Genomic DNA, 8,386 nt, shown 5'->3' with positions numbered 1-8,386 from the left:
AGTGGTTTACAGAGTCAGCATATTTTCCCCAACAATCTGGGTCCTCATTTTACCAACCTCGGAAGGATGGAAATTTGAGTCAGCCTTGAGTTGGTCAGGATTAAAGTCTAGAGTTTTCCTGCAATACTGCATTCTGACCACTGTGACATCACAGCTCATGATGTTCCATAAAGTAGGAGCTACACTGAGAAAGCCCTTTTTCATGGTCCCACTAGATAATAATCCCTAATTGATGTGACTCATAACACATCTTGCTATGTTTTGATGCCATGACAGTTTATTATGAGCACTACTATGTTGAGGCCTTTGAACAATGGTGCTGGAGGAGACTCCTGCGAGTCCCTTGGACTGCAAGGCAATCAAACCGGTCAGACTTAGAGGAGATCAACCCTGACTGCTCTTTAGAAGGCCAGATCCTGAAGATGAAACTCAAATACTTTGGCCACCTAATGAGAAGGAAGGACTCACTGGAGAAGAGCCTAATGCTGGGAACAATTGAGAGCAAAAGAAGAAAGGGACAACAGAGAACGAGGTGGCTGGATGGAGTCACTGAAGCAGTAGGCATGAGCTTAAATGGACTCCAGAGGATGGTAGAGGACAGGAAGGTTAGGGTTGTCCATGAGGTTGTGATGGGTCAGACACAACTTCGCAACTAACAACAACTATGTTGCCTTTCCATTTTCATTAGTGAAGGGACCATGAATGCTGTGTAATATCTAGTACATAATCAGTCTTTGAATAAATCAGATATGGTTTAGCTGTATTTAGCTAATATTTAAGTACACTTCATCTCTCATCCACCATGGAAATCAAGGTGGGTACATGAAATTTCTAGATTTTTTTTTAACCCCATGTAATGACTATCCTATTTATTTTCAGTAATATGACTAGTTTATAGAACATAGAATAATAGAATTGAAAATAATCTTGGAGGTCTTCTGATCCAATCCACTGCTCAAGCAGGACACCTACCATATCAGACAAATGGTTGTCCAGTCTCTTTTTGTTGTGGCTGCTCCAGTAATGGAGCGGCCACAACATCTGAAGGAAAGCTATTCCATTGGTTGATTGCTCTCACCATTAGGAAATTTCTCCTTAGTTCTAGGTTGCTTCTCTCCTTGGTTAGTTTCCATCCATTGTCTTTTCTTTTGGTCCTTTGGAAAATAGTTTGACCCCCTCATCTTTGTAGGAGCCCCTCAAATATTGGAGCACTGCTATCATGTCACCCCAGTCCTTCTTTTCACTAAATTAGACATACCCAAGTCCTATACCCAAGTTCTTCGTGTATTTTAGCCGCCAGTCCCCTAATCATCCTTATTGCTCTTCTCTGCACTCTCTCTAGAGTCTCAACATCTTTTTTATATTATCATGACCAGAACTGGATGCAGTATTCCAAGTGTGGTCTTATTAAGACTTTGTAAAGTTGTACTAGAACTTCACATGATCTTGATTCTATCCCTTTATTAATGCAGCCTAGAACTGCATTGACTTTTTTTGACTGCTGCCACACACTGTTGGCTCATTTATGCATCCACAAACTATGTCCTAAACAATGTGAGCAAATGTCACCTTGGGTTGAAGATAGAAATTAGACTTCAACAAATTTTGGATGCCTATAACATGTTGATTCAGCTATAGCTTTGATATGTAGGCAACTTACCACCTATTTTTCCCTCAACAATTTTTCTTCAAAAGCTCAGTAGAACATATCTCGTTCACAACCCAGATACTTGTAAAAGGGTTGCATTCCTTTTAATATTAGAACTCCGATAATAGCTCCTTCCAAGTGATTCATGTTCTTGTTAAAGCCTCAAGAAGCTTTATGGACAATATACCCAAAAGTAAATTCCTGGTACACTATCTCCAAAGTCCTGATAAATAAATCCCCCCATCCCCAGGCCTTTTAAGAGTGTCTCTGTGTCACCTTGAAGGCAGTCGGGTGATTTGAGACAATAAATTACTTTTGCAACAAATACCACAATAGATTGTTTTGCCTTTCCAAAATAAACTAGTGGTATTACTGTCAAACCTATTGATATATAACAAACTAATTTTCTTTTTGCTTTAGTACTCACAAGGAAGAAAAATGAACCCAGATAGTGAAGCACTTTCAAAGAATTAACCTCCACACTTTGGCTTGGTCATTCATTGGTCCCTTGAAAGAATAATGCTGAGTGGACATTGATGGAGCTTTGGGTCACATACTTCGTACTTCATAGGAGAAATGATCCTTAAAGCTGATCTATCGAGTAAAAAGGTTAAGTTTTCAGCTTCCTTTCCTTCCTCCAAAACATCTACTAATTAACAGAGCATCTAACTTCCTAGACTAACAATATGAATTTTTTTTTCCTTCAACCAATTAAAGTCAGCAAGTTGCACGTTCACCGAGATTCTAGAAATGGATCAATGTTTCTATGTTTCCTTGTGTCTCTCACACTCAAGGCTAGACAAGAAAAGAGGAAACATGTCTCTGACGCAGCTAGGTTATTAATTTATCTTTCCAATGTTGAAAGACAGTCTTTAACATTGAGAAGAGGGCAGCAAATCCACTCCTCTTGTTCAGTTGTCAATGTCTATGTAGGAGATGTGTGGTTCAAAAGAATATGGGCATGTAAAAATATTAAACCCTGTCTAAAAATCACAGTAATGAACGTAATGAATTCTTCCCAGAATATTAACATTGTTAGGACATTGCAAAAGTGTACGTTTTAATGAAACATTCTTCTGGCACTGTAGAGAAAAGAAAGGTACTCATTCCTTTTCTATACAAAAGCAATGGGATCCAATCAGTCCGATACATTATTTTGCACATGGCCATTCAGCCAACACTGAGTCCATCTAACAGTAGCAATCTACTTCAAAAGACAAAAACAAAGCTGTTAATTTTGGTGGTGCGAAGTAAGGCTCAGGATGCAATGGAACAAAGCTCAGAGAGAGTTGATCTGTCCCGTTACTCACCCAGTTCCAAAAGGCCTTTCTTGCCAGCTAAAATTTGAGTATCAGGGTCTGTGAGTGCTCTTCTTCCATGCAACAGAAGCAACAGTGGAGATCAGTCCTTGTTCTTCCATTCCTGCCTTTTAAAGGGACCTTTTTAAATAAAGATGTTCAGCATTCTTTCCAGAACTCTTTCACAAGATCATTGAACATATACTTGGGGAAAAAACCCTCTAGGGTACTACTATTTTATGAGAATGATGAACAGACATTAATAAGGAACTTACTTAGGGCCTAGCTTGCACTTTAGAAAGAGCCTGCAAAGCATTAAAAAGGTGGCTGCCTGTGGAAAACAGCTGGTTTATCAGTTCAGCAGCACAGAGCAAAATGCCATGGACAACTGTGCCCCGCTGAGAGGCCATGCACAGCCAATACAGGTAGTCCTCAACTTACGATCACAATTGAACCCAAAATTTATGTTGCTAAGTGAGAAATTTGTTAAGTGAGTTCTTCCTCATTTTATGACTTTTCTTGCCCCATTTGTTAAGTCAGGGGTGTCAAACTCACATCGTCATGGTGGCATCACGTGATGTATTGGGACTTTCCCCCCCTTCGCTAAACCGGGCGTGACACATCTGGCCTGCAGGCCGGGAGTTTGAAAGACCTGTGTTAAGTGAATCACTGCAGTTGTTAAATTAGTAACACTATTGTTAAGTCTGACTTTGCTTGTCAGAAGGTCGCAAAAGGAAATCACACGACTCTGGGACACTGCAACCATCACATATACGAACCCGTTGTCAAGCATCCAAATCTGATTCTAAAACAATCGTAAGTGTGAAAAATGGTCATAAGTCATTTTTTTCAGTGCCGTTCAGGGGTGGGTTCTACTTACCTTTACTACCAGTTTGCATTACACCCACACACAGGTCCCTCACCCCCCCAACCCTCCCAAGGCAGCCACATCCTGGCGAACTCCTGCACCCCCCCACCCCTTTCGCCGCCCATGGCACCGAGCTTAGACCTCGAGTGCCTGGTCTTGCTCCTGCGCCATGGTGGCGGCCTATCCACTCTTGCTCCCGTGTCCAGGCGCCACATCTGCATAGCCCACACTACCGAGCGTCTGCCACAGCAACCCCAGTGCAAGTATCACCGCCCCGGGGCTTCCTTGGCAGGGTGGCCACAGCTGAGCGCAGGTCTTGGCAGGGATGGCTGAGGTGCTGCAGGTGTTGCTGCTGCTGCCACCTGCAGAGGCCCAGGGGCCCCCTGTGGCCAAGCTCAGCCATGGGCAAGGAGCGTTGACTGTTGCTGGGCCAGCCAAGCTGTGTCTGTTGGGGTTGCCCTCAGTGCAGCTGCCCGGGGTCTCACTGCCAGGTGCCAGGCACCTGGAAAGAGTAAACTGGACCTGCGATCGGAGTGGAAAGGAGCGGGGGGGAAGGGGAGGCCTCCAGTGACTGTAACCATAGAGTGGGAAGCACACTCCAGAATGGCCGCTGCCCTGGCTGGGGTTTGGAAGCTGCAGAGGCAGAGTTTGGGGGAGAGAAAGAAAGACTTCTGCTTTTGGCTGCATGCAAGGAAAGCAGCAGAAACAGCAGAAGTCTTTCTTTCTCTCCCCCAAACTCTGCCTCTGCAGCTTCCAAACCCCAGCCAGGGCAGCGGCCGCTCTGGAGTGTGCTTCCCACTCTATGGTGACAGCTGGAGCTGGACCCTGCAGGGAGAGCTGGCCCAGATTGTGGCATCCGCATGGGTGCTGGTGGTGGGCACCGGTGGCATTGGCTACAAGCTCCTCAAGGACCTGGTGCTCATTGGCTTTGCCCACAGCAACATGGTGAAGCTTGGGAGGTGTGCGAGCGGGGGGTGGGGACAGGCACTCATGCAGCTTGATGCCTTCGGGCCGCTCGTATTCTACACACACACCCTGCAGAAGAGGAGGGGCTTGATGGCAGTGCACAAAGGGAACCTCTCTCTGCCGGACTCCCAGCTGTGAGTGCCAGGCTGCCTGGGCCTCCTGCACCCCGAAATAATAAAACCTCCCCCCGATAATAAGTCCAAAAGTGGTTCAAAAGAAAATAAGACCCTGTCTTATTTTTGGGGAAACACTGTAGGTACAATTTTAACATTTTAAGATAAGAACCTCAAGCCAGAAATGCCAGTTCTTTAGTCCTTGCTTGAAATACCTCAGAAATATCCATTTATAAATATTCTCAACTTATAAAGATAGGCTTTACTTTTCAATTTTGTACAGTACAAAAATGAACCAGCTGAAAAAAGCAACTCAGCTGCCTCTGAGCCAATCGCAGTATATAGTCTCTATTTATCCATTAGAACATGCTTAAGCTGTTAAGCTTTACGGTTGCAGATTGCGAATTGAATTTGGTTTTGTCGACCACAAAATTTGAAATCAGGAGAGAGTTTTACAATGGTCATTAGGTAGTAGATGCCATGATTTTAAAGTCATAAATCATTTTATTAGAAAGTTTCTGCCTAAGCTTTCTAATAAAATTATTTATCAACAAAGTTCAAAGTAGAATTTTTCTAAAGTCTTATCTACCACTAACACATTGTTTCTATTTTTTACTCCTATTGTGGATTTTAAAATTTATCAGATATTATCAGCATATCTCCTTGTGATAGAATCCCTTACCCTGCTTTCAGTGCTAAAAGATGTTTAATTAAACACATCGAATCAGTCAAAAATAAAATCTGGAGATGTACTATTCATTTTAAGCAATGTCTGGCAATGTGCTAACTATATTCCTCCTCCCACTGACTTTGTTCTGGAAAAATTTTTGCAGTGATGGTATTGTTAGTGATGATGGCTTGAGATTCTGAACTGTCTTGTTACAAACCTCTAAATGTAAACCTCTCACAATCTGGTGTTCTCTGGATGCTTTGGACTACAACTCCAATCATCCCAAGTGTTCTATTTGAAGAACTAGGCGTGGAGACAAAGGCTAGGCAACAAACTCTTTATTAATAACAAGAACCGCACAACCGGTGCCTCAGAACAAGAGCAAAAGATTTGACAGCCCCTTAAATAACAACCAGTCTAGAGAACAGCCAATCACGCAGCTCCGCTTTTCCCGCTTACTAGCCCAGTGCGCTTTAACCAATCACGGCAGGGCAGTAACAAGGCAGACTCTGCCTGCGTCATAGTGGTGAGGACTTAACACTCCTTCCCACCCGGATGGCGCATGCGTAGTCCTCCAAGTACGTCGGCCTACGTCGGCTCCGCCCAGACCTTCTCAGTTCAGGGCCGGTCTCCGATGGAGGCGGAGACGACCTGCTGTCCTCCACCAAGCTGGTAGGCCGAGGCTGGGACGTGGGCGGAACAACTGTCGTTGCGGGAAAACTCGAACGAACAGGTGAGTTTGCCGACGAGAACGCCTCGGGTTGAGTAGTGGTGATAGGCGGAGTGTGTGTTGATGGGTTGGATACTTCGTGCAGCTGAATGTACTCGTCGGCTGGTATTGCCTGTTCACAGGGAAAACTGGTCCCTGGGAGGACCCTCCTCCAGAGTTGGTTCACAATGCGCCGCCACACTCGTCCATCGGTGAGCTGGACCCTATAAGAGTAGGGCCCGGTTAGTTGGCTGATATGGCCCGGAACCCACTTAATACTAGTTCCAAAGTTTTGAGCGTAGACTGGGTCCCCTACAGCGAAAGACCAACAGTGGGAGGAAGACTCTTTTGGGACATCTGGTGCGTACGCAGGGTGCAGTCGGTCCAACACTGTCCTGAGCCGCCGTCCCATGAGCATTTCCACCGGACTGGCCTTGGTGACCGGGCAGGGAGTAGTATGTTGAGCCATGAGATATTGATTGATTTTTTGATGCCAATTGATAGGACCCAGGCGGCTCAAGGCCTCCTTGGCAGATCTTACGGCCCGTTCCGCCTGTCCATTCGCGGCCGGGTGGAACGGGGCCGTGGTGGTGTGGCGAATGCCCAGCTTGGCCACAAACTGCTTGAAAGGTGCCGATGTGAATTGGGGCCCGTTATCAGTGACTATGGTATCGGGCAGGCCCTGCGTTGCGAACAAGCCCTCTAAAACCCTGATGACTGCCTCAGTTGTTGTTGTTGTCATGCTGGCCAACTCCACCCACTTAGAGTGGGCGTCTATGACCACTAGGAATGTGTGTCCCTGGAATGGACCGGCAAAATCCATGTGGATGCGTGCCCAAGGGGCCCGGGGAGCCTCCCATTCCCAAACTGGGGCCACCGGAGGAGCTGGCCTGGATAGTTGGCATTGGGGGCAAGTGGCTACCCACTGTTCGATCTCGCCGTCCAGGCCGGGCCACCACACATAGCTGCGGCCCAGGCCCTTCATTCGGACAATGCCCGGGTGTGAGTTATGGAGGTGGGCTAGAACGGGGCGGCATAATTCCGGAGGAATAACGACCCTGTTGCCCCACAGGAGACAGCCCTTAAGGGTGGAGAGCTCGTGTTGTCTGCAAAGGTAGGGAATAAGTTCGGCCGGTACAGGTCCCTTAGGCCACCCCCGGCGGACCCAATCTAACACTAGGGAAATGGTAGGGTCCTTAGCTGACCCTGCACTAATGTCTGAAGCAGTAATCGGAAAGTTGAAGTCCTCAATGAGGAGGACCGACATTGTGGGAGCTGGGTCAGTGTCGGAGGCTGGTATTGGGCAACGGCTGAGGCCATCGGCATGTCCAATGGCCGAGCCAGGCCGGTGTACAAGGTGGTAAGTGTAAGCAGCCAGGAACTCAGCCCAGCGCGACATGCGGGCGAGAGAATGATAGGCGTTTGTCTGTCCCCAGAGAGAAGACCTAACAGGGGTTTATGGTCGGTGACCAGGGTGAAGGGCCGGCCATAGAGATAGTCGTGAAACCGCTTGACCCCGGCGACCATCGCCAGGGCCTCACGGTCCAATTGACTATAATTTCTCTCTGGGGCAGACAATGTTCTAGAATAGAAAGCGACCGGGGCTTCGACACCCAATGGGAGAATATGGCTTAAAACCGCGCCTAAGCCATAAGGCGAGGCGTCGCAAGTCAAGGACAAGGGAAGGCTGGCATTGTATTGGACGAGCACAGCCCGTGACGTCAGAACGTCTTTGACAGCCTGAAATGACGCGGCAGCGGAGCGACTCCATGCCCAGGGCGTCTTTGAATCGAGGAGGCGGTGCAGAGGCTCGGCCAATGTAGCCTTATGTGGGAGGAACACAGAATAAAAGTTTAGGAGTCCTAAGAATGCCTGCAGCTCCGCCTTGCATGTGGGTGCGGGGGCGTGCTTAATGGCCTCTATCTTTGACGGAGTGGGGTGGATCCTTTGGGCGTCAATGAGGAACCCCAGGAACTCCACCTGAGGCACCCCAATGATGCATTTTTGTCTTTTGAGGTGGAGGCCGGCTCCGCGCAAACGGGTCAAGATGGCCCATAGCTTGGCAAGGAGATCGGACTGGTCTCTAGCGGAGACCAGTACATCATCAAAATAGG

General features: G+C 47.1%; 1 long non-coding RNA gene across 1 annotated transcript; it reads left to right on the top strand.

Moving 5' to 3' along the window:
• The first annotated feature begins 275 nt into the window (after nt 1-275).
• Nucleotides 276-3,114, top strand: LOC148116780 (uncharacterized). The gene is made up of 2 exons (XR_015733797.1): nt 276-814; nt 2,069-3,114. It is a non-coding gene; the product is annotated as an uncharacterized LOC148116780 (long non-coding RNA).
• The last annotated feature ends 5,272 nt before the right edge of the window (nt 3,115-8,386 follow it).

Source organism: Pantherophis guttatus, chromosome 1 (genome assembly GCF_059756535.1).
Source record: "Pantherophis guttatus breed Tessera chromosome 1, ASM5975653v1, whole genome shotgun sequence".
Taxonomy (NCBI): Eukaryota; Metazoa; Chordata; class Lepidosauria; order Squamata; family Colubridae; genus Pantherophis; species Pantherophis guttatus.
This window is presented reverse-complemented; position numbering and strand designations above follow the sequence as displayed.